This window comes from Siphateles boraxobius, unplaced genomic scaffold, assembly GCF_051911475.1.
Source record: "Siphateles boraxobius isolate OS27281-9 unplaced genomic scaffold, OSU_SipBor_1 281, whole genome shotgun sequence".
Taxonomy (NCBI): Eukaryota; Metazoa; Chordata; class Actinopteri; order Cypriniformes; family Leuciscidae; genus Siphateles; species Siphateles boraxobius.
In genome coordinates this window covers 3,822-30,370 of record NW_027508899.1, presented here as the reverse complement: position 1 = coordinate 30,370, position 26,549 = coordinate 3,822, and the positions used below count along the sequence as shown (strand labels likewise).

Here is a 26,549-nt window from a genome sequence, read left to right as displayed (position 1 = left end):
AAGTGGAGGCATTTTAAATGTAATGCTCCAATTCGCTACAAAACCCTTGCTTTTGAGACAGGTGAAGGCCATCGTACCAAGGAGCTGTAGGCAGACTGCCATGCCGAATCACACTAGGTGGGTGCTGTCCAAATCAAGTTTCCGTAGTGTAGTGGTTATCACGTTTGCTTTACACGCAAAAGGTCCTCAGTTCAAAACTGGGCGGAAACAAGTGGATGCATTTTAAATATAAATGCTACAAAACCCTTACTTTTGAGACAGGTGAAGGCCATCGTACCAAGGAGCTGTAGGCAGACTGCCATGCAGAATGACCTCTGTTCTGTTGTTTGTGGAATTTACAGACTGTCACACTGCTTGCAGAGCAGATTATAGAAGAGGTGGGACTAACGTGCAAATCAAGTTTCCGTAGTGTAGTGGTAATCACGTTTGCTTTACACGCGAAAGGTCCTCAGTTCTAAACTGGGCGGAAACAAGTGGATGCATTTTAAATATAAATGCTGCAATTCGCTACAAAACCCTTACTCTTGAGACATGTGAAGGCCATCGTACCAAGGAGTTGTAGGCAGACTTCCATGCCGAATGACCTCTGTTCTGTTGTTTGTGGAATTCACAGACTGTCACACTGCTTGCAGAGCAGATTATGGGAAGGAGCCATCTTCTAAAAAGCACATGTCCTCATCAATAGGTTTCTGTAGTGTAGTGGTTATCACGTTCGCCTCACACGCGAAAGGTCCCCAGTTCGAAACTGGGCGGAAACTGTGGGTGATTTTTGCAAAACTTTCGTATGCGATTTTCTGTTGAGCAGGTCAGTACACTTGCAGGGATGTTTGTGGTTTAATCTCTTTAGAAAAGGACAAAAATAAAACAAATGACCATTGAGGTTTCCTGTACAGTAATATAAAATGTTCGGTCTGCCAACAAAATTAGCAGCTTTTTGCCATGTTAAAAACACTGGGCAGTCTATAGTTTCAGTCGCTTTTGAACAAGCGTACCCTAGAAGAGGTGGGACTGACATCCAAATCAATTTTCCGTAGTGTAGTGGTTATCACGTTCGCTTTACACGCGAAAGGTGCTCAGTTCAAAACTGGGCGGAAACAAGTGGAGGCATGTTAAATATAAATGCTGCAATTCGCTACAAAACCATTACTTTTGAGACAGGTGAAGGCCATCGTACCAAGGAGCTGTAGGCAGACTGCAATGCCGAATGACCTCTGTTCTGTTGTTTGTGGAATTCACAGACTGTCACACTGCTTGCAGAGCAGATTATGAGAAGGAGCCATTTTCTAAAAATCACATGCACCTCATCAATAGGTTTCTGTAGTGTAGTGGTCATCACGTTCGCCTAACACGCGAAAGGTCCTCGGTTCGAAACCGAGCAGAAACAGTGGTTGGATTCTGACAGAAAATTTTATCTGTTTGCCACACTAGGTGGGTGCAGCGCTCATTTCCTTTATATGCTTTTTAATAAGGGTGCACCTAAAGATTTATGTCTGCAACCTGAAGACTTGTTTCCATAGTGTAGTGGTTATCACGTTTGCCTCACACGCGAAAGGTCCCCAGTTCGAAACTGGGCGGAAACTGTGGGTGTTTTTTGCAAAAATTTCGTATGCGATTTTCTGTTGAGCAGGTCAGTACACTTGCAGGGATGTTCTTGGTTTAATGACCTCTGTTCTGTTGTTTGTGGAATTCACAGACTGTCACACTGCTTGCAGAGTAGATTATGGGAAGGAGCCATCTTCTAAAAAGCACATGCCATGATATCACGTTCGCTTTACACGCAAAGGTCTTCAGTTCAAAACTGGGCGGAAACAAGTGGAGGCATGTTAAATATAAATGCTGCAATTCGATACAAAACCCTTACATTTAAGACAGGTGAAGGCCATCGTACCCAGGAGCTGTAGGCAGACTGCCATGCCGAATGACCTCTGTTCTGTTGTTTGTGGAATTCACAGACTGTCACACTGCTTGCAGAGTAGATTATGGGAAGGAGCGATCTTCTAAAAAGCAAATGTACCTCATCAATAGGTTTCTGTAGTGTAGTGTTCATCACGTTCGCCTAACACGCAAAAGGTCCTCTGTTCGAAACCGAGCAGAAACAGTGGTTGGATTCTGACAGAAAATGTAAACTTTTTGCCACGCTAGGTGGTAGCAGTGCTCCTTTCCTTTATCAAGGAGCTGTAGGCAGACTGCCATGCCGAATGACACTAGGTGGGTGCCGTCCAAATCAAGTTTCCGTAGTGTAGTGGTTATCACGTTCGCTTTACACGCGAAAGGTGCTCAGTTCAAAACTGGGCGGAAACAAGTGGAGGCATGTTAAATATAAATGCTGCAATTCGCTACAAAACCCTTACTTTTGAGACAGGTGAAGGCCATCGTACCAAGGAGCTGTAGGCAGACTGCAATGCCGAATGACCTCTGTTCTGTTGTTTGTGGAATTCACAGACTGTCACACTGCTTGCAGAGCAGATTATGGGAAGGAGCCATCTTCTAAAAATCACATGCACCTCATCAATAGGTTTCTGTAGTGTAGTGGTCATCACGTTCGCCTAACACGCGAAAGGTCCTCGGTTCGAAACCGAGCAGAAACAGTGGTTGGATTCTGACAGAAAATTTTATCTGTTTGCCACACTAGGTGGGTGCAGCGCTCATTTCCTTTATATGCTTTTTAATAAGGGTGCAACTAAAGATTTATGTCTGCAACCTGAAGACTTGTTTCCATAGTGTAGTGGTTATCACGTTTGCCTCACACGCGAAAGGTCCCCAGTTCGAAACTGGGCGGAAACTGTGGGTGTTTTTTGCAAAAATTTCGTATGCGATTTTCTGTAGAGCAGGTCAGTACACTTGCAGGGATGTTCTTGGTTTAATGACCTCTGTTCTGTTGTTTGTGGAATTCACAGACTGTCACACTGCTTGCAGAGTAGATTATGGGAAGGAGCCATCTTCTAAAAAGCACATGCCATGATATCACGTTCGCTTTACACGCAAAGGTCTTCAGTTCAAAACTGGGCGGAAACAAGTGGAGGCATGTTAAATATAAATGCTGCAATTCGATACAAAACCCTTACATTTAAGACAGGTGAAGGCCATCGTACCCAGGAGCTGTAGGCAGACTGCCATGCCGAATGACCTCTGTTCTGTTGTTTGTGGAATTCACAGACTGTCACACTGCTTGCAGAGTAGATTATGGGAAGGAGCCATCTTCTAAAAAGCACATGTACCTCATCAATAGGTTTCTGTAGTGTAGTGTTCATCACGTTCGCCTAACACGCAAAAGGTCCTCTGTTCGAAACCGAGCAGAAACAGTGGTTGGATTCTGACAGAAAATTTAAACTTTTTGCCACGCTAGGTGGTAGCAGTGCTCCTTTCCTTTATCAAGGAGCTGTAGGCAGACTGCCATGCCGAATGACACTAGGTGGGTGCCGTCCAAATCAAGTTTCCGTAGTGTAGTGGTTATCACGTTTGCTTTACACGCAAAAGGTCCTCAGTTCAAAACTGGGCTTAAACAAGTGGATGCATTTTAAATATAAATGCTACAGAACCCTTACTTTTGAGACAGGTGAAGGCCATCGTACCAAGGAGCTGTAGGCAGGCTGCCATGCAGAATGACCTCTGTTCTGTTGTTTGTGGAATTTACAGACTGTCACACTGCTTGCAGAGCAGATTATGGGAAGGAGCCATCTTCTAAAAAGCACATGCACCTCATCAATAGGTTTCTGTAGTGTAGTGGTCATCACATTCGCCTAACACGCGAAAGGTCCTCGGTTCGAAACCGAGCAGAAACAGTGGTTGGATTCTGACAGAAAACTTTAACTCTTTGCCACGCTAGGTGGGTGCAGCGCTCATTTCCTTTATATGCTTTTTAATAAGCGTGCACCTAAAGATTAATGTCTGCAACCTGAAGACGTGTTTGTAGTGTAGTGGTTATCACGTTCGCCTCACATGCGAAAAGTCCCCAGTTTGAAACTGGGCGGAAACTGTGGGTGATTTTTGCAAAAATTTCGTATGCGATTTTCTGTTGAGCAGGTCAGTACACTTGCAGGGATGTTTGTGGTTTAATCTCTTAGAAAAGGACAAAAATAAAACAAATAACCATTGAAGTTTCCTGTACAGTAATATAAAATGTTCGGTCTGCCAACAAAATTATAGGCGGCGAGCTACATAGGCCTACCGTGCACCCCCCCCCCCCCACCTCCCAACAAAACCATACTTTTCTGAAAGGTCTGGATGTGTAGAATATGAATCTGAATGTTAACATTGAAAATTTTGGGTTGCACTACCTGTTTTAGGCCTGTGAATAGGGAAACCCTAAAAAACGATTTTAAGCGATTTTAACAAGTCGAAATTGGCCTAGTCAATCAGAACTGCTTTTAGGTGACCCATTACACACTCAAGCTTAACATATGATGACTTAGATCAAAGGGCACCCTATACTGCTTCCTGGTAAGTGACTAAAATTAATATAGTTAAGGCCTTATGTTGATTTAATGAGCCCATTTCCTATATACAGCATGCACACACACACGAAGGGCCAATCCCAAAGTGAGCCCTGAGGACTAAGGACTAAAGACTCACAGACTTAATTGATCTCAGGTGCTAAGTTAGTGAGTGTGTGAGACCACATGAGCTCAGATAGGTATAGATGGGATTGGAACAGCACTTCACAATGTTTAATAACAAAGACGTTGCTGACACGTGCACCATCTACGTGTGTCGTGCTGTTGTTTACCTTTGTAATTTCCGGATTTCCCATGCACACAGACACACACTAACTATATACAAAAACTACAAACAGCATGGAAAAGAACTATATACAGCATGCAAGCATGCACCCAGACACACAAACGCACAATAACTATATACTAGAACTACATACAGCATGGAAAATAACTATATACAGCATGCACACACACACACACAAATTCACAAGAACTGTATACAGCATGCACACAGACACACACAATAACTATATACAATAACTACATACAGCATGGAAAAGAACTATATACAGCATGCACACAGACACACAAACGCACAATAACTATATACAAGAACTACATATAGCATTGAAATTAACTATATACAGCATGCACACACACACAAATTCAAAAGAACTATATACAGCATGCACACAGACACACAAAATAACTATATACAAAAACTACAATCAGCATGGAAAATAACTATATACAGCATGCACACAGACACACAAAATAACTAGGCCTATATACAAAAGCTAAAATCAGCATGGAAAAGAACTATATACAGCATGCAAGCATGCACACAGACACACAAACGCACAATAATTATATACAAGAACTACATACAGCATTGAAAATAACTATATACTGAATGCGCACACACACACAAATGCACAAGAACACACATTAACACACAAGACCTATATACATCATGCGCACACACACACACACACACACACACACACACACACACACACACACACACACACACACACACACACACACACACACACACACACACACACACACACACACACACACACACACACATGCTGTAAGAGAACTACAGCATACATAGCTTCCCTTTCCCAAAGAAACACTGAACAAATAGTAGGTATAATGACCTACTATTAGGGTAATATGTTTTACCAATCAATAAAATACATGTATATTTCATGCATATGTCAGGTGTAACATGACACTCAAACTGTTTTTCAATCCTGGTCTGACTCAGAGTTGTCATCATCAGATAAGTACTGTTCATCTGTTACGCTATCATCATCTGATTCATCTTCCTCATCCCTGCCACTCACAGATTCAATGATATCTGCCAATTGCTGTGGGAGAACACATCCCTCATACCACAGAGGCTCAATCTTTTGGTCAACCAGTGTCCAACCGTGTCCATTGCAAGCATCAGGGATGTCAGGGTTGGCAATATGGGCCACCTTCCATATTCCAACCTGGTAGTTAACCCTGCTGATGTGTTGCTCTAAACTCCTCCCACATGGGGGGAGTGTAGCCAGGTCCACATTTCTTGAGTGGGCTAGATGCTTGTCATCTTTGGAGCACAGCTCACTCATTCGCAAGAAACGCAACTCATCAACACTTCGTACTCGTGGTCTACTAAACAGAGCACAGGTGAACTCATTGAGGAGATCAAAGAGATCCCTCGGTACATCCCATGTGTCTCCCAGCCTGGCAAGAGTTTCTCCAAACTTTGGCATCCTAGAGAGGGTTTTCAATGGCCTGACTTTGCCTAACCCCTTGAATGCACTAGTGGTATCACAACCACTGAAGGCGTGAAGTGCCATTAGTTCTGTCAAATGTTGCTGAGAGTAACTACGAGACATTTCACTCACATCAATGAGCCTTTTCTTGTTTCCTGTGCCAGTGTGAAACATAATATTTAAGTCTGACATTGCCAGAGCATAGTGTAACAAGATGAAAAATATGTCAGTATCAGGACTCTTAACGACAACATTGCTGTAGTTGTTGTCTCTGGCAAAGTCACAGTAGAGAATGACTCTAGAATCTGTCTCTTCTTGGGTAGACTTAAGGCTCAGGACTTCTGTTCTGCATGTTGAGCTGCCATCTTCAGACGTTAGCAGATATGCTGTTCCTTCACAGGTTATGATCACTTGTCTCCCATGTAGCTTCCTGGCATATGAGTCTTCACTCCAAAGGCGGATGAGTAGTGCAATAAATTGTTGCTTGTTTTCATCATTGGCGAGGAACTGTTTCCAATCTGCTGGCCTTTTGGTATTTTCACCTTTTATGATAAGCTTTTGACCACAACCCCTCCTCTGTCTTTCCATTGTTTTCACAGAATTGGGGAAGTAACTATCTGTGCTGAACACAACATTGCCTGTCTTTGGCATCATGTCAAACACCTTACTGCATATCTGTTTGAAGCTGCCTGGTACCTCCTTCAAGAAGTAAAAGTAGGCATTTCCATCAATAATTACAAGAGTTTGATCTGTGGATGGTAGGGCAGCATCATTGATGGCTTTTACCAGGTAAGCAAATGACTTTGACTTATCTGTTTTGGACAAGAAACCATCAGCAGTGCCTATACTGTACGGCACAGGAGTCAAGGGGTACGTGAGTAGTTCCCTCATGTCCAATTGTAGACCTTGCTGTTGGGACTTCATGAACAACTGGAAAGCAATGTTCCCTTGCTGCTGATACTGTATTACTTTGTGTGTTGTTGTTGTAACTTTGCTCTTTTTGTTCATGTCCGTGAAGGTTTTGAGGCCAAGGCGCTTGATAGGCTCAAAGAAGTCACAACCTTTTTCCAGGCGTGTCGCAATAAAAATATCCTTGGCAACCTTGCCTGCTTGTTCAGCTCTCAAAACATCTCTTTGGACCTCAGCAGATACTGCAGCATCAGAAGAAAGAATAAACAAGTTGTCAGTGCTTCCCAACTCAAAAGGGTTAAGGAAGCTCTCCACTGCCTCAATTGTTTTTCTCACCAACTTTTCACTCCTCAACATCTCAGCTGGACGAAGCTCATTATGCTTGGTTTCTGCAGCTGTTCCAGACAGCATGTCAGCCATACTGAGGGTTGCATTAACATACTGAGATCTAGCATGGGTTGTTCGTACCCAACGTTGGTAGGCATCATAATTTGTCAGAATTCCTGACACACCAAAAGCATTTCCACCAGCACCCCCATGAGATTTAGCATGTCGCATGAAGGTCTCCTCCATAGTTTTATCTACGGCGCAGCGGTTACCTGGAATGAAGGAACGTGCAACGCTAATAGCCCCTCTTTTCAACAACTCTGTGGCTCCAGGATGTGACACTTCAATGTTCGCAATGAATATGGAGAAGTAAGAGAGATATCTGGCATAATTCTGGCCTCCAAAGCTGAAAAACAGGTCTGCCATAAGGTGCAAACACTGAGCATAAAGGGGAAAATCATTATGTTTCACTGCATGGATGAGAGACAGTACCAACCAGATGTGGTCCATGTAAGATGTCCACAGCTGTGCTGTCTTCCCTAGATGTCCAGCTTTTACACTCTCTCGAAACTGTTGATATCCTTCGATGTACTTCTGCAGTGGAACATCATTCCTTGTTGCATCTAAGGCTTCTTTAGAAGGAGCTTTCAGCAGTTCATCTAGTATCCCCTTTGATCCCTCTGGTAATTGAGAGAATACTTCTTTCTCTCCAATACTTGTGAGGTATTGTGATAGGAGAAGTCTTTCAAGACATTCCAATACTGCCTTATGACAGTGTAGTGATCTGTCATAATGTTTACCAGTAAGGACACCTTGAAGAGAACCTAATGCAATCAGCCCAGCTTCCAACAAGATATCAGAGAGACCCGATCCATCCATTTTCTTGCCCACCATCTTCAGATATGCGCAAGCCAGATGAAATGTACCAATCAATATTATGTGTTTATCATACCTAGATTGATCATTCCAAATCAGGGGATATGCTTTCATGCATACCCCCAAGTCGAATGTTGTAACAACATACTGTTGTTGGATTTCTGCTGTTGCCTCCTCAGCATATCGAAGGCATTCTTTTACTGTCTTGTAGTCTGTAATTGGGCTTGGAATAACAGGGTAATAATCAATAGTTGTCAGACTTTCAGGGGTTCGTCCTGACATTGTGATGAAACCTGTCCATCCTGGAAATTGTTGATCTGATTTGCTGCATGCTGTACGGATCAAGACCCACAGAAAGTGCTTCATGGTAGCATCTTGAAGAGCCCTCTCACCATCAGGAATTACTCTTTGGTGTATGGTTATTTGAGGACTTTTCCGTTGTGTAATATAGCAGTCAGGAAGAGCTTCAGCTGACCCCTGCTCAAAAGAATGTCGTTTTGTTTTCCTGGAAGTGGATGGAATATCGATACGGACTCCGCCATGATTCTCCGGCTTGCCTTCTATGTCCTGTAACATAATGCCATGTGCAGTGTGAATTGAATCCATTCCAGTTAAGTTGTTGAGCAACTGATCAAAATTATCAAATTCTGAGTGGAAAATGGAAGGGGCTCCTGGTGATCTAATGATTTGTGTAGACAAAAGACTGGATGTCTCAGCCACAGCCTCAGCAAGTGCAGTTTCCAGTTCAAGGGAGAATGTATAATTCTCTGAATGGCCCAATCGATTAAATAGGGTAATTCATTTTTCACTCCTGAAAAGGTGTCTAAGTGTCATGCATATAAGCATATGCTTTGGAAGTTTCCATTCTCCATTTGTTGTGGCGCGACATATGTCTTGCCCTATTGAATTTACAAGCCTGTTCATTTTGGAGCTTTGTGATTTTGGTTTGCCACATATCACATGACACAGAAATGTCTCCAAATTAGATGGAATTACAATGTTCATGCTTACAAGATCCTGGGCAGAGGGTGGCCATCTCAACTCATCAGCTTTTGCAAAGCTTTCCAGAATCTCCTCATGTAGATAATGGCCAGTCTCCTGGATCATGTCTTTGGAACCAAGTTCATATGCACACTGCACTAGGTTTGTAATGTCACTTTGTGAGTTGTACACAATGTATGTCGAGAAACGGCCTTTTTTGTTTAGCTTGCAGAATGCCACCTTTTCCTTGTATTGTCCATGTGTTTCTAGCTTAGCTTTGAGCTTTTCCCCACGCAATTTGGGATTGGGGAAGTTTGTGCATTCCAGATGAGCTATGTAGATTTTGGTCAGATCAGTCAATTTCATCATTTTGTTTCTGCCGATGATTTCCTTGTCAATTACTCGAGATACAGCACCAAATGCCTCACCGTGAGCTTCTACTAGTTGGATTTGTTTGGCCTTGTTTTCTGTGCTTGCACTTCTCCATTTTTCTTGATGAATTTTCATCAAATTTTTGTTCTGCAACTTTGAGGACTGTTCTCTACCCATCACACTCAAACTCTCTTAACCCCTCAGTCGTCCATATCCCTTTATTTTTTACCTTCTTCCGTGTAATTGAGTTGCAGAATATACAGTCAGGTGTGAAGAGCACCTTGTCACCAGTTGAGGCCCTCTGACTTTGCCTTGAACTTGCTGCTAATAGTTCAGGCTTCTGGTCGAGTCTTTTGAGATTCATGGTGAATCTTTGGTAGCATTCTCTGTGATATCCATCACCTTCTGTAAGGGTGTCTGGTGTAAGTTCACAGGTTACAGTCATTCTGTGAGCAGATTCCAGTGGTTCAGCTAATCTCTTGTCACGTATTTCTTTCATTCTGGCTAATCTTGCATCAGAATCTGCGTTTGCCCATAATTGCACGAGTGGTCCATATACAAGACCAGGGACATGCACAATGCATCTGGACTTTGGTTTTGTCCCATGACATCCCCTATGCCTTGAAGGACCTGCAGTCACTTGGCCCACTGACTCATGTCTTGACTCAGACATAACTGAGCAGTTCAGCTATGTTGAAGAAACCAATTATATAACCGACTAGATTATCTATGTGTATGAGATATGTGTGTGTGTGTGTGTGTGTGTGTGTGTGTGTGTGTGTGTGTGTGTGTGTGTGTGTGTGTGTGTGTGTGTGTGTGTGTGTGTGTGTGTGTATGTATAAGCTACTGGACGTCTAAAATTTCCCTTTGGGATGAATAAAGTATATATCTATTAATCTATCAAATGTCATTTAAAATAATTAAAAACAAATATTTAAAGTAAGCATCAATGTAGTGTAGTAAGACGGGTCAATTATATTAAATTGTAAACTAAAATATCAAACATCGAGCAATTCAGTGAAACAAATTTCTTGCTGTATAGGCAGAGGATGCAGACTTGGAGAATCTGTCTGTGTGAGTAAGAACAGTCTTTCAGGACGGTCTTTATATACCTGTCTGACACAGAGGAAACTATTAATGAAAATTCAACAAATATCTTATTTTGTCATTGGATGAACAACCCAGACAGGTTTCTGATTTGTCAATGAAATGACTTGTGAGCCACACACCTTTGATGGAAAGGGTAATGAGGGTTGGAATGTTAGCACGTTAGCATATTAACTGATACTATGGAAATGGACCTTGATCGATTATATCCATACAAGGCCTTAACTATATTAAATAAAAAATAATTAAAAACAACTATTTAAAGTAACTATCAATGTAGTGTAGTAAGAGTATTGGGTAACCTAAAAGCTGTTCTGATTGACTAGGCCAATCTCGACGTGTTAAAATAGCTTAAAATCGTTTTTTAGGGTTTCCATATTCAGGGCTAAAACAGGTAGTGTATCCCAAAAATGTCAATGTTAACATTCAGATTCATATTCTACACATCCAGACCTTTCAGAAAAGCATGATTTTGTCAGGGGAGGGGGTTGGGGTGTATGATAGGCGAATCTAGGTCGTGGCCTATGCATGAAATGGGCTCATTATATCAACATAAAGCCTTACCTATGTTCATTTTAGACACCTACCAATAAGCAGCATGGTAGATATTTGACCTAAGTCATCATATGTTAAGTTTGAGTGTGTATTGGGTCCCCTAAAAGCTGTTCTGATTGACTAGGACAATCTCGACGTGTTAAAATCGCTTACAATCGTTTTTTAGGGTTTCCCTATTCACAGGCCTAAAACAGGTAGTGCAACCCAACATTTTCAATGTTAACATTCAGATTCATATTCTACACATCCAGACCTTTCAGAAAAGTATGGTTTTGTTGGGAGGTGGGGGGGGTGCACGGTAGGCCTATGTAGCTCGCCGCCTATTAGCAGCTTTTTGCCATGTTAAAAACACTGGGCAGTTTATAGTTTCAGTCGCTTTTGAACAAGCGTACCCTAGAAGAGGTGGGACTGACGTCCAAAACAAGTTTCCGTAGTGTAGTGGTTATCACGTTCGCTTTACACCCGAAAGGTGCTCAGTTCAAAACTGGGCGGAAACAAGTGGATGCATTTTAAATATAAATGCTACAAAACCCTTACTTTTGAGACAGGTGAAGGCCATCGTACCAAGGAGCTGTAGGCAGACTGCAATGCCGAATGACACTAGGTGGGTGCCGTCCAAATCAAGTTTCCGTAGTGTAGTGGTTATCACGTTTGCTTTTCCCCATTCATTTAAGTTGCCATTGTCAGCACCGACACTTCGAGGTCCGCGTGCTCGAAATGGACGACACAAGCTGCTTATTCAGTGGTGCCGTGTCACTTTTCCAAAATCGCATATAAAGAGGCCAAGATTAGCATATATTACCATAGGCTCTCTGTGGACGCCTCTGGGGGTGCCATTGCACCACGTGGGAGTCCACCAAGTGCTTTTGGGGTACACCAACTACCTACTCTTCACCATAGTCCTCCTCAGTACCACAAAGTGCCTATTTTGACCCCTAACCACCTATTTTCTTCTTCATTGCCACGAAGTGCCTATGGGGTCCCCTAACCACCTAAACTTCACCATAGTCTTCCTCAGTACCACGAAGTGCCTATTTGGACCCCTAACCACCTATTTTCTTCTTCATTGCCACGAAGTGCCTATGGGGTCCCCTAACCACCTAAACTTCACCATAGTCTTCCTCAGTACCACGAAGTGCCAATTTTGACCCCTAACCACCTATTTTCTTCTTCATTGCCACGAAGTGCCTATGGGGTCCCCTAACCACCTAAACTTCTCCATAGTCTTCCTCAGTACCACGAAGTGCCTATTTTGACCCCTAACCACCTATTTTCTTCTTCATTGCCACGAAGTGCCTATGGGGTCCCCTAACCACCTAAACTTCACCATAGTCTTCCTCAGTACCACGAAGTGCCTATTTTGACCCCTAACCACCTATTTTCTTCTCCATTGCCACGAAGTGCCTGTGGGGTCCCCTAACCACCTAAACTTCACCATAGTCATCCTCAGTACCACAAAGTGCCTATTTTGACCCCTAACCACCTGTTTTTTGTCTCAATTCACTGTGTCTCTAACTCTGAGCCGAAAAGTCACAGGGCCTCGAAATTTGGCGTGAGGGTAGCCCAGCGGGCCCCGGGGCGAGATCCTTAGTTTCAAGGTTCTACGTGGTTCCCAAGTGTGCGTTTCGGTGGTTCGGCCTGATCCACACATGGTTCAGCTTTCTACATCCCCCAGGGTCTTTCTGGGCCCCAGTGACAGTAGGCAGATTAAGTTTGGGGCCGCCAGGGCCCCCGGGGGCCAAACGGCAAAGCGTCCCACGTACAACTTATCCCATTGATTTTCATAGGTGTTCTGTGGACATTGGGCAACAAGTATTTTTTTTGTGTGACTAGACGTTCCCCTCTCTGTGTGCTTTCCGGGGCCGAGTGACGCAGCTTTCCAAGAAGTTTCGGGCCCCTAGCACCTCCAGGGGCCGAACGAGGTTCAGTGACACGTGCAACTTATTCAATGCGATTTCACAGGTACTTGGTGGACGGTGGTCCGATTCTAGATCACGGGTTTGGTGGTTCTAGATCGGTTCCAAGTATGTGTTTCAGCAAAACGGTTCGAAGGAAACGCCCGATCGGCCCGAAACTGACGTATGCGTCCCGTCACGGCCCCCTGGGACGGGTTCTAGAGTTCCGCGTCCAAAGCTGCTCGTTTGGCCAAAAAACACCCCCTTGACCTGGAAGCGCCTGTGAAGTTTGAACTGAACAAGTTGCACGTGGGCGGCCGGAAATACAGGGCTCGAAAGGTCGCACCGCCTCCAAATTCGCCGCCCTGGTAGTCGAGGGGCCCCCGGTTCTAGATCCCGGATCGCAGGGTTCTAGATCGGTTCCAAGTGTATAATTTTTTTGTGCAAAAATCTCCTCGCTTTGGTTCTACTGAGCATATTTCTTTCTGTGTGTGCAAGAGGGCTGCCATTAATTGGACCATGTGCTCGGTGAAGGGTGGACAGAAAGGTCCGATCGGCCCGAAACTGACACGTACGTCCCGTCACGGGCCCCTGGGGCGGGTTCTAGAGTTCCGCGTCCCTCTGACCTTTTTTCGCGCTAATTGGCCACCAACAGCCCCATGGAATAAGTTGCACGTGGGACGTCAAAAAAACAGGGGCCAAAAGGGGTCGAAAGGTCGCAGCGGCCCCAAACTCGACGCGGTGGGTGTTCGGGGGCCCCCGGTTCTAGATCCCGGGTTTGGTGGTTCTAGATCGGTTCCGAGTGTGTTTTCAGTTTGACCCTTCAAGAGGGAATGCCAGTCTATGACCTGACTATGAGTGCAAGTGGCATTTGAAGAGAAACTTGAACAAATGTGGAGAAAAAATTAGCCCTGAGCTCTAGAGACTCGTCCACCTGCTATGTCGTTCGGGGGCCCGAGGGGCCCCGGCACGCAGTGTTTGGGGCCCGTGGGACCTCCGGGGGCCGTACAGGGGCCACTGACACGTGTGACTTATCCCATTCATTTCCACAGGTGTTTGGTGGACGTGTTTCAGAAAGGTCCGATCGGCCCGAAACTGACGTATGCGTCCCGTCACGGGCCCCTGGGACGGGTTCTAGAGTTCCGCGTCCCTCTGACCTTTTTTCGCGCTAATTGGCCACCAACAGCCCCAGGGAATAAGTTGCACGTGGGACGTCAAATAAACAGGGGCCAAAAGGGGTCGAAAGGTCGCAGCGGCCCCAAATTCGGCACGGCGGTAGTCCGGGGGCCCCCGGGTCTAGATCACGAGTTTGGTGGTTCTAGATGGGTTCTAAGTATGTGTTTCAGCAAAACGGTTCGAAGGAAACGCCCGATCGGCCCGAAACTGACATATGCGTCCCTTCACGGGCCCCGGGGACGGGTTCTAGAGTTCCGTGCCCAAAACTGCTCATTTGGCCGAAAAAAGCCCCCCTTGACCTGGAAGCGACTGTGAAGTTTAAACTGAATAAGTTGCACGTGGGAGGGCGGAAATACAGGGGTCGAAAGGTCGCACCGCCTCCAAATTCGCCGCCCTGGTAGTCGAGGGGCCCCCGGTTCTAGATCCCGGATCGCAGGGTTCTAGATCGGTTCCAAGTGTATCATTTTTTTGTTCAAAAATCTCCTCACTTTTGGTTCTACTGAGCATATGTCTTTCTGTGTGTGCAAGAGGGCTGCCATTAATTGGACCATGTGCTCGGTGAAGGGTGGACAGAAAGGTCCGATCGGCCCGAAACTGACGTATGCGTCTCGTTACGGGCCCCTGGGACGGGTTCTAGAGTTCCGCGTCCCTCTGAACTTTTTTCAAGCTAATTGGCCACCAACAGCCCCATGGAATAAGTTGCACGTGGGACGTCAAAAAAACAGGGGCCAAAAGGGGTCGAAAGGTCGCAGCGGCCCCAAATTCGGCACGGCTGTGGTCCGGGGGCCCCCGGTTCTAGATCACGGGCTTGGTGGTTCTAGATCGGTTCTAAGTATGTGTTTCAGCCAAACGCTTTGAAGGAAACGCCCGATCGGCCCGAAACCGACACGTGGGTCTCGTCACGGGCCCCGGGGACGGGTTCTAGAGTTCCGCGTCCCTCTGACCTTTTTTCACGCTAATTGGCCACCAACAGCCCCATGGAATAAGTTGCACATAAGTTGGAACAAGTAGGCCGTCTAATCCTAACTGCTGAATTAACCCTTGCAGACACATGCTCCCATAGAGATCAATGGGAGACAGAGAGGTGCATAAAAAATAGCTAAAAATAAACTTGGCATGTCTCGACCTAGCCCGCTCTGTCTGTCGCAGAGGGCCACGTGACGCAACTTTTTGTAGAGTTTGGGGCCCCTCGGACCCCCGGGGGCCGCGCGGGAGCCACTGACACGTGCAACTTATCCCATTCATTTTCATAGGCGTTTGGTGGACATCCCCACGCAACGGTCCCAATAGCTCCGAATGGCTCCGATTTGAAATCTGTGGCCCCTCAGGGTCCCCTCAGACGGTCCGCAAAGACTGGGGTCCGTAGTACCCCGTTAAGTTCGTTACAGTTAAAAACAGCATTCCATCTGTAACCTATTTGACGGGTGCCCTAAATGCTGTCCGTGGACAGTCCATTTTTAGGCTAATTATGCATAATTATTAGCTTTAATGTACATCAGTGTGTTGTATTGTGTCCCCTGTGTGGTGTACAGTAGGTTTCACCTCATAAAACCACTGTAATTATGAAATATGACCTGTTAATGCATTGACCACGGACAGCCTATTTGGACCCCGTCAAATAAGTTGCAGGTGGGACTTCACCACATGTGATAAAATCGCCTAATCATTACGGGGATTCATCCGCTGAAAATGTCTAAGTTAAAAACAGCATCCCACCTGTAGCTTATTCGACAGGGTCCAAATAGGCTGTTCATGGACAGTCCATATTTAGGCTAATTATGCATAATTAATAGCTTTAATGTACATCAGTGTGCTGTATTGTGTCCCCAGTGTGGTTTACAGTAGGTTTGACGACATAAAACCATTGTAATTATGAGATATGACCTATTAATGCATTGACCACGGACAGCCTATTTGGACCCCGTCAAATAAGTTACAGGTGGGCCCTGTTTCAGGTTTCAGCTCCAAATTGTGTCCAGAGGCTGAGATCTGGACGTCCCACCTGCAACTTATCCCATTCAAAAATTTAGGCTGTTCGTGGACAGTGGAATTTCGGGGTTCTGAAGGCTGCTAATTGCTCAGGGGGGCCCAAAGATGAACTTAAAATTGATATTTAATCATTTTTATGCATTTTTATCAATCATGACAACAAAATATAAAAAAGATCCCACCTGTAACTTATTTGACAGGGTCCAAATAGGCTGTTCGTGGACAGTCCATATTTAGGCTAATTATGCATAATTAATAGCTTTAATGTACATAGGTGTGTCGTATTGTGTCCCCAGTGTGTTGTACAGCAGGTTTCACCTAATAAAACCACTGTAATTATGAAATATGACCTATTAATGCATTGACCACGTACAGCCTATTTGGACCCCGTCAAATAAGTTACAGGTATACTTTGCCCACTTGTAACTTATTTGACAGGGTCCAAATAGGCTGTCTGTGGACCGTCCATTTTTAGGCTACAGTGGGCCCTTAATTTGCCCACCTGTAACTTATTTGACAGGGTCCAAATAGGCTGTCTGTGGACAGTCCATTTGTAGGCTACAGTGGGCCCTTAATTTGCCCACCTGTAACTTATTTGACAGGGTCCAATTAGGCTATTCGTGGACAGTCCATTTTTAGGCTACAGTGGGCCCTTAATTTGCCCACCTGTAACTTATTTGACAGGGTCCAAATAGGCTGTCTGTGGACAGTCCATATTTAGGCTAATTATGCATAATTAATAGCTTTAATGTACATCAGTGTGTTGTATTGTGTCCCCAGTGTGGTGTACAGTAGGTTTCACCTAATAAAACCACTGTAATTATGAAATATGACCTATTAATGCATTGACCACGGACAGCCTATTTGGACCCCGTCAAATAAGTTACAGGTGGGCCCTTACTTTGCCCACCTGCAACTTATTTGACAGGGTCCAAATAGGCTGTTCGTGGACAGTCCATTTTTAGGCTAATTATGCATAATTGATAGCTTTAATGTACATCAGTGTGTAGTATTGTGGCCCCTGTGTGGTGTACATTAGGTTTCACCTAATAAAACCACTGTAATTATGAAATATGACCTATTAATGCATTGACCACGCTCAGCCTATTTGGACCCCGTCAAATAAGTTACAGGTGGTTCCTTACTTTGCCCACCTGCAACTTATTTGACAGGGTCCAAATAGGCTGTTCGTGGACAGTCCATTTTTAGGCTAATTATGCATAATTGATAGCTTTAATGTACATCAGTGTGTTGTATTGTGGCCCCTGTGTGGTGTACAGTAGGTTTCACCTAATAAAACCACTGTAATTATGAAATATGACCTATTAATGCATTGACCACGGACAGCCTATTTGGACCCTGTCAAATAAGTTACAGGTGGGCCCTTACTTTGCCGACCTGTAACTTATTTGACAGAGTTCAAATAGGCTGTCCATGGACATGCCATTTTAAGTCTAATAATGTATAGTTCTTCTGATGGGACACATAGGCCATTCGTGGCCACACAGGCGGTCAGTGGGACGAATAGGCTGTCCGTGGTCACTGGGCGGGGCCACGGGCCGTCACTTAAATTGGCCGTGGACAGACGGGCCGTTCGTGGTCAAACAGGCTGTCAGTGGGACGAATAGGCTGTCCGTGGTCACTGGGCGGGGCCACGGGCCGTCACTTAGATTGGCCGTGGACAGACGGGCCGTTCGTGGTCAAACAGGCTGTCAGTGGGACGAATAGGCTGTCCGTGGTCACTGGGCAGGGACACGGGCCGTCACTTAGATTAGCCGTGGACAGACGGGCCGTTCGTGGTCAAACAGGCTGTCAGTGGGACGAATAGGCTGTCCGTAGTCACTGGGCGGGGCCACGGGCCGTCACTTAGATTGGCCGTGGACGGACGGGCCGTTCGTGGTCACATAGGCTGTCAGTGGGACGAATAGGCTGTCCGTGGTCACTGGGCGGTCGGTGGGATGAATAGGCCGTTCATGGTCACATAGGTGGTCAGTGGGATGAATAGGCTGTTCGTGGTCACACAGGCGGTTAGGGGGACGAATAGGCTGTTCGTGTCAGTGGGCGTGGCCAGGGGCCGTCACTTAGGTTTGCCGTGGGCGAAATGGCCGTTCGTGGTCACACAGGCGGTTAGGGGGACGAATAGGCTGTTCGTGTCAGTGGGCGGGGCCAGGGGCCGTCACCCAGGTTGGCCGTGGGCGAAAAGGCCGTTCGTGGTCACACAGGCGGTCGGTGGGACGAATAGGCTGTTCGTGTCAGTGGGCGTGGCCAGGGGGCTGTTCGCAGGTCACAGGTGGGACGGACGGGCGCTCCGTGGTCGGTGGGTGCGGTCAGGGAATTTCGCGAAAGGGCGGTCAGGGGGACGCGCGTGCGCTCCGTGGACGCCCGCCCGCAACCTGTTCGGCGCGTGTCGAATCGACTGAGGGCGGTCGGCGAGTCGCCCCCCTGTGGCCGATGCCCGGATCGCGGGCGAGGGGGCCGGATTTCGTCGGCACCGTCGGCCGGTCCCCGAAAAATCACCTAGGGGGCGACGCGCGGGGGTCCCCTTCCCTAACCCGGTGGCCTAAAGGGCGAAAGGTCCTCGGTTCGAAACCGAGCAGAAACAGTGGTTGGATTCTGACAGAAAATGTAAACTGTTTGCCACACTAGGTGGGTGAAGCGCTCATTTCCTTTATATCAGTGGTCTCAAACTCAATTCCTGGAGGGCCACAGCTCTGCACAGTTTAGCTCCAACCAGCTCAAACTCACACCTGCAAGGAAGTTTCTAGCAATCCTGAAGACCTTGATTAGCTGAATCAGGTGTGCTTGATTAGGGTTGGAGCAAAACTGTGCAGAGCTCTGGCCCTCCAGGAATTGAGTTTGAGACCACTGCTTTATATGCTTTTTAATAAGCGTGCACCTAAAGATTTATGTCTGCATCCTGAAGATGTGTTTCCGTAGTGAAGTGGTTATCACGTTCGCCTCACACGCGAAAGGTCCCCAGTTCGAAACTGGGCGGAAACTGTGGGTGGTTTTTGCAAAAATTTCGTATGCGATTTTCTGTTGAGCAGGTCAGTTACATTTGCAGGGATGTTTGTGGTTTAATCTCTTTAGAAAAGGACAAAAATAAAACAAATGACCATTGAGGTTTCCTGTACAGTAATATAAAATGTTCGGTCTGCCAACAAAATTAGCAGCATTTTGCCATGTTAAAAACACTGGGCAGTCTATAGTTTCAGTCGCTTTTGAACAAGCGTACGCTAGAAGCAGTGGGACTGACGTCCAAATCAAGTTTCTGTAGTGCAGTGGTTATCACGTTCGCTTTACACGCAAAGGTCTTCAGTTCAAAACTGGGTGGAAACAAGTGGAGGCATGTTAAATATAAATGCTGCAATTCGATACAAAACCCTTACTTTTAAGACAGGTGAAGGCCATCGTACCCAGGAGCTGTAGGCAGACTGCCATGCCGAATGACCTCTGTTCTGTTGTTTGTGGAATTCACAGACTGTCACACTGCTTGCAGAGTAGATTATGGGAAGGAGCCATCTTCTAAAAAGCACATGTACCTCATCAATAGGTTTCTGTAGTGTAGTGTTCCTCACGTTCGCCTAACACGCAAAAGGTCCTCTGTTCGAAACCGAGCAGAAACAGTGGTTGGATTCTGACAGAAAATTTAAACTTTTTGCCACACTAGTAGCAGCGCTCCTTTCCTTTATATGCCTTTTAATAAGCGTGCACCTAAAGATTTATGTCTGCAACCTGAAGGTGTGTTTCCGTAGTGTAGTGGTTATCACGTTCGCCTCACACTCGAAAGGTCCCCAGTTCGAAACTGGGTGGAAACTGTGTGTGGTTTTCGCTTGATCAGGTCAGTACACTTGCAGGGATGCAGGCACATTTTCTGTCAAAAATAAAACAAATGACCGTTGAGGTTTCCTGTACAGTAATAAAAAATGTTTGGTCTGCCAACAAAATTAGCAGCTTTTTGCCATGTTTAAAACACTGGGCAGTCTATAGTTTCAGTCGTTTTTGAACAAGCGTACCCTAGAAGAGGTGGGACTGACATCCACATCAAGTTTCCGTAGTGTAGTGGTTATCACGTTCGCTTTACACGCGACAGGTCCTCAGTTCAAAACTGGGTGGAAACAAGTGGAGGCATGTTAAATATAAATGCTGCAATTCGCTACATAACCCTTGTGAAGGCCATCGTACCAAGGAGCTGTAGGCAGATTGCCATGCCGAATAACCTCTGTTCTGTTGTTTGTGGAATTTACAGACTGTCACACTGCTTGCAGGGCAGATTATGGAAGGAGCCATCTTCTAAAAAGCACATCCCTCTCAACATTAGGTTTCTGTAGTGTAGTGGTCATCACATTCGCCCAACACGTGAAAGCGTAGCGGAAACTCAAATCAACGAAACACCTTTTACAAACCAATCGCAAAGGTTTTATCAAAAGGTGTAATCAGGTAATGGCAATCCGCGAGCTACCTAATATCGTTTAATATGAGGTGTCTTTCAAGGCATAATATCTTAGTAAACCGTAGGGCTCGTTTTATGAAAGCTTGACTTGAAAGTCAATCAGACCCTTTATCAAATGCGTCATTAAATGTGTACGAATCTATAAAGTGATACGAGATCACATAGAGACCAGATACACAATGGTTCACGAACCGTTGAAATTTAAAACAATTTCGAAACAGCTATGACGCGTAACGAAGCCCAGTTTAATAAAATCACGTGACCTTAGCAGTGATACACTCCGAATGATTTGAGACGAATGATTCACCCTGGTGTCAGAGCTTCACGAAGCACGTCTCATAAGAGGGTTAAACCACCCTCTTCTCTCTCTCTTTCTCTCTCTCGACCCCTTCCTCTTGGTTTCACTTTCAGATTGAAACCCAGATACTTTGGGTTTTTATTTGTGTTTCTTTTATTTTTACTTAAATCTACCCCTATTTTATTTTGTGTATTTACACCTGTTGAGCCTGAATAGTCCTATTCAGTTAAATTGAATTTAATTAAATTGGGAATTTAATTAAATCAATTTGCTTAGTCAAGTTCCCCTCTAGTTACCAGAGCTATGAGAACACACAATGTTTACATACATTTTTTTTATTTATTTTTATTTTATTTCAATTTAGTTATTTACGTTTGTTTCAGCCTGAATTCTTATATTCAGCTAAAGAAAAAAAGAAGGGCTTAACTAAATTTGAAATTTAATTAAATTACTTGATACGCTTCCCTTTCCTTTTAGTTTTCTTAGAGCTATAAGGACGTTCTAACTTTACCTTTACCTTATTTTAGATGACTAGTCACTATCCTCATCTTCGCTCTCTCTATAGGATTACAATATCTAGCGACTGTTGTTTCCATAGCGAGTTACACAGGTCATTAATATCCTACTTCCTGTCTGTGTTTTACCCATCCTCACTCCTTAGCACCAAGCTAAGTACATGAAGTACGGCTAAACACAAACGCACAGTAGGCCCCAGACAGAACTGGAAACACTTCCCATTGTTTCTTCTTCTTCTTTTGGACCTTGAGATGTCTGATGTGTCCCTGGTAGCTTAGTCTAACAGCAGCATAACCCATAAGTGACTCCTGTTTACCTATGTCTCCTAGCTAAACCTAAATAGGTAAAACACTCCTTTCTTCCTCTTCTTTTCTGGTTTCATCCCATTGTTTTATTTTGGTTTTGCTCTATCTGTTACTCTCGTAGCACAACATGTGAGAAGAACCATCAGCATTTTTGAGTAATAGGTTATGACATGTAAGAGCCCAGTCATCAGTCGATGCTGCTTAAAGCACGTCAACTAAGATACTCAAAACTTTTTTTTTTTTGTTGTGTGTGCTCACCAACACTAAATTTTAGCTGCTCCACATAGCCATTCTCCCACACAGATAGCTCACAACCTCTGTAGAAACTTGCATTTGCCTTTGCCATTTCTCTCTCGTGTTCCCACAAGTGTTCCAGTAGGCCTCAGACACCCAGCTCTGCCACCAGGACCACCTGAAGACCCGGCAGAGCAGTGTCATGGACATCCTTCAGCCTGAAGCAGGCAACGACCTGCCACGGCAGAGGAAGGAACAGTTAGGCAACAATGAAAGCAGACGTCTGACACCCAGCCTGAGCCACCAAGAGCTGACCAGCATTATCTTCTCCTTGGCCATGCTCCCGCAGGCCTCAAACAGGAGGTAAATGAACTAACGCTGCCAGCCACAGGACTCCACAGAGAACGAACCCTGCTCAACGGGAGAAGGCACAGGACAGATGCAAGGACCCTGACAGAGCAGAGCAACTGAAAGAGATCATCAGTTTTCAGGCGGACGACAGCTCTGAGCACCTGCAAACCGACGGGTAAAGAACTGTTTCACTCAAAGAACTTAAAGAAATGGTTGAACTCAAAGAGAGCTAAAGCCATCAATGTGCAGCGGAAGTCCGAACACTGACTTAGCGATGCTGTAACATTATTGACGCACTCCATGTGGTCCAAAGAGAGCTGCAACAGTCCAACCCACTGCAAATGGACCACACAAGAAAGATGGACCCTGCTGACCTTCACATTAGCAGCGTAAGCTTCCCCAGCCCTGCACAAAGGGGGGGAGGAGCCAAAGCCCTCGGCTTAACACTTCACCAGACAGTGTCCTGAGAGCCCCTGCAGCTGCAGGAGGAAAAGGTAACTCAGACAATCCCTGAAATGGCACATGAAGTGACACTCAACAATCTCAAGTGAAAGGTCAGAGACATCCCTGCCAATCCACGAGACATTGATTTTCACCTGCAGTCTGCACCTGCAGCCGGTGTGGCACACCGAGACAGACTCCATCTGATCTAGACACATCTAGCCCAGCTGGGCCCTGCCCAAACACCAAGCAGGACAGACCTAGAAGGGCCTGTGCTACCACCACCGACTCCGAACGAGTTTTCTGTGGAACTTACAACGAACCTGTGACGGAGGAGGACACCAGCTTCAAGAAACTTTTCCTCCAAAACCAGTTAGTCACCATATTTTCACCTGCCCCCACGCAATGCCCACTCAACGATGCGTGACCTGATGCAGAAGGCCTCTAACACAGAAGGCCTCCCCAGAAAAGGTTCCTAAGACCCCATTGATTCTGAACTGCAAAGCCAGAAGGCACACAGCATGAAAACAATGCAAGACTCTGCTAAAAAGTCCCTGGTCAACATAGGACATAAAACTTTTAAAGTAGATGAAAATGTGTGCTCAAAGAGCAGCAAGACTCTGCATTAGTAAAAGTAGAATTTTACTGATATAAAGGAAATCTTGAATGGACGTGTAAGCCTCACCTGCCAACAGACTATGCACGACTCTTTTGAAACAAACATTTGCTACATGCTGGTTGAATTGGCACTGCTACACATTAGTTTCCATGACAATGAAGGGTTACAGGAAAACTAGCATGACCTATAGCCCCTTCGTAACTACTGTTATCCTAAAAAAGTGCTTATTTGATCATTCCGATCCAAACGGGACATGATATGCGATACACATTTTGATCACTAGCTGCTGGCTTGTCTAAATGCAGATAAAACGATAGCTGGAATTGACATCTCTACTTAAAATAATAATAATAAAAAATAAAAAAAAAGGGGTCTTAACTGGTATCGGTAATTTCAGCATTAAAGCGTAAGTCTGTTTGACAAAGGAATCTCATCTCAGCGGCATGCAAACTGTACCGGTATTTATTAGTCTGCTTTGGTTGAAGGAATCCAAATTGCAGTATTGCTTAATCTGTTTCTGACGAAGGAATCTCAGTACAGTGTTATATACACGTAGACTTGGGTGATGCTCCCCTTTCTACAAAGTAAAGACCTTACAAATTATTGTTAGGTTGATGTAAATTCACCTAAATTTTGGCTGCATCTACAAGCAGAGAGCTACCTAGCGATCAAAACTGTTTACTCGCTGAAAAGTCAGTATTTATGCACGAGATGGACGTAACTATATAGGCTTAGACAAGCTTTGACTTACAGCAAATCTATTTCCTTACTCTGTAAACAAATAGAATAAGTTGCGTACAGTAAAGAGAAGAGTTCCATGAGTAAAATTTGCAAATGCCAAACCACATTTGCATTTTACTGAATGTAACATCAAGCTCTTGAAAGATTTAAAGTATAGGCGCCCCCTTTTAACCCGTTTAAACATGCATAACTCATTTAAAATGTGCGGACATTCTTCATGGACTGTTGAATTGTTCTTACATGCACTGGTTCCCATGACAACGACTTGTCACAGGAAGTGCTAACTCGTGACGTCATCTTGTAAACAAACCAGCCTAGGTGGCTAAGCTAACTTAACCTAGTGTCCATCCAGTTTAGGCTAAGCTAAGCTAACCTAGCATCCATCCAGCTTAGGCTAAGCTACATAATAACTTCTACAGTTAGCGGTTAGCATCATTTACTTGAAGCCTTAATTACAGCTTTTATGTATACAGCGCAAAGTATTCTAAAATACTTTCTTTAACCCCATTTAGGGTTTCTAATTTTTCTCTTTCCTTACTTTCAATTCTTCTCAGCTGAATTTCACCTTCACTAGTTTAGGCATAGTCCTTGCTGAGCGCTGTAGGCTAAATTTGCAGATGCCCTGTCAATTAAACCCAAGTTTAATTACATGTAAGCTATGTAGCTAGAGAAGAATTCTTATAGTTATGAGAATTTTCATCAGCATGTTGACTAAACCTTTGGAGGGACACACACGGTGTGGTCTTAAACACGCAACAGCTGTGACCCACTATGGAGTTTTGGTCCAGGCAAATCTAAAGGTTAGTCACTAGTGCTATTGATTACTCTCAATTTCAGATCATTCCGGCTGTTTTTATCACTTACTTAAGTCCTTTTTATTTTTATTTTACTTCGATAATAATAGCAGTCAGCTATTCACTTGTCTATACTGTCATGTATATGATTTATTTCCATTTCTTCTCTTGTTCAAATGTGGTTCCATTTCCCATAGGGCCCAGAAAGGAACCAGAGACACCTTTATTTGTGATTTTGTTTATTTTCAACAAGTGCACTAATTTTTATGACCCTGCAACACAAGTAACTTCAACGATTACTAGGGCATAACTATAGTCCCGAGGATTGATAATAAGCATAATTTGAATAGGAAAGCTGTCCTTTTTCCTCCTATTCTTCACTTCGTCAAGCCGTAGTGAACCACCAGTTAAGTCCAGAGAAATATTTTAGTCATAAGAACCATCTTAAGTCATTTATTTCATCTCGGCTATGCCCTTTCCAGGAAATACTCTCGGAACCACACAAGTCTTAGCCTCCTAACATTCACAGCTAAGATGATAAGGATACAATACACACTTCACTAGCTAGCTACACATGAAATACCTAGCTTTATGCTACATATCTAGCGAACCCATTAAACCGTGGCTCTGAACTTTCTAGGGTCATGCATTAGTCTCTCACCACAGGTGTGCCAAAATGTTGCAGATCCTCTGCTTAACCTGACCTTAACCGGTTAGGAGAACGAAAAGACTGACAAGCCATCGCGAGGAACACTGTTCCACCCATGGCTGCTGACATCCGACGGCACCGGAGCCAACGGAACTGCACCATGAGAGAAGAGGACAAACGACCCATGCCCCAAGCCAGAGTTACAGCCACACCGGGGTGATCAAGATTCTCATCTCCTTACCCCACCTTATGGGTATAAAACAGAAGGTAAACAACCTCACATAATAGATCACAGCGTCCCACAAGGAGCGGACCTGTGCCCAAAGCCTTACAGACCAGCTAGACACTGAGGTTCGAACCAGATTCAATGCAGCTGGACTGAGCATGCCCAGGACCAGCACAGAACTGTCACCATGGCAACAACCCAGGTACCAGCCAAGCCCCTTGGAGAAGCCATGGAGGACAGCACCCTGCAAACACCACAGGAAGACCACGGCTGTCAACGACAGCATCCTCTTCCATACCCTTCACACAGGTGTCAATCTGAGGCTCCGCAAGGACAGCTGGACGCACCTGCCTCAGAGTTACTGGAGCCGCTGACACATGCAAAATAGCTCCCTGCACAGGACTCACCCGAGGAGTCCTGTAAGGTACAAGCTTCCGACTCCTTGCCCACCCCAGCTTAGGCAAGCTTGCGTCGGAACCACCATAAGGACAGAACAACACTTCAATCCTTCAGACCTCTCGTGACTG

The 26,549-nt window shown here is 45.0% G+C and overlaps 10 non-coding genes across 10 annotated transcripts; all 10 read left to right on the top strand.

Moving 5' to 3' along the window:
• Positions 1–137: 137 nt before the first annotated feature.
• Positions 138–210, top strand: trnav-uac (transfer RNA valine (anticodon UAC)). Its single transcript has one exon. It is a non-coding gene; the product is annotated as a tRNA-Val (tRNA).
• Positions 211–685: 475 nt separating this feature from the next.
• trnav-cac (transfer RNA valine (anticodon CAC)) lies at positions 686–758 on the top strand. Its single transcript has one exon. It is a non-coding gene; the product is annotated as a tRNA-Val (tRNA).
• A 553-nt stretch (positions 759–1,311) lies between these two features.
• On the top strand, positions 1,312–1,384 carry trnav-aac (transfer RNA valine (anticodon AAC)). Its single transcript has one exon. It is a non-coding gene; the product is annotated as a tRNA-Val (tRNA).
• A 123-nt stretch (positions 1,385–1,507) lies between these two features.
• On the top strand, positions 1,508–1,580 carry trnav-cac (transfer RNA valine (anticodon CAC)). Its single transcript has one exon. It is a non-coding gene; the product is annotated as a tRNA-Val (tRNA).
• Positions 1,581–2,228: 648 nt separating this feature from the next.
• On the top strand, positions 2,229–2,301 carry trnav-uac (transfer RNA valine (anticodon UAC)). The gene has a single exon. It is a non-coding gene; the product is annotated as a tRNA-Val (tRNA).
• A 214-nt stretch (positions 2,302–2,515) lies between these two features.
• trnav-aac (transfer RNA valine (anticodon AAC)) lies at positions 2,516–2,588 on the top strand. Its single transcript has one exon. It is a non-coding gene; the product is annotated as a tRNA-Val (tRNA).
• Positions 2,589–2,711: 123 nt separating this feature from the next.
• Positions 2,712–2,784, top strand: trnav-cac (transfer RNA valine (anticodon CAC)). Its single transcript has one exon. It is a non-coding gene; the product is annotated as a tRNA-Val (tRNA).
• Positions 2,785–3,709: 925 nt separating this feature from the next.
• Positions 3,710–3,782, top strand: trnav-aac (transfer RNA valine (anticodon AAC)). Its single transcript has one exon. It is a non-coding gene; the product is annotated as a tRNA-Val (tRNA).
• A 15,540-nt stretch (positions 3,783–19,322) lies between these two features.
• On the top strand, positions 19,323–19,395 carry trnav-cac (transfer RNA valine (anticodon CAC)). The gene has a single exon. It is a non-coding gene; the product is annotated as a tRNA-Val (tRNA).
• A 745-nt stretch (positions 19,396–20,140) lies between these two features.
• trnav-cac (transfer RNA valine (anticodon CAC)) lies at positions 20,141–20,213 on the top strand. The gene has a single exon. It is a non-coding gene; the product is annotated as a tRNA-Val (tRNA).
• Positions 20,214–26,549: the final 6,336 nt, after the last annotated feature.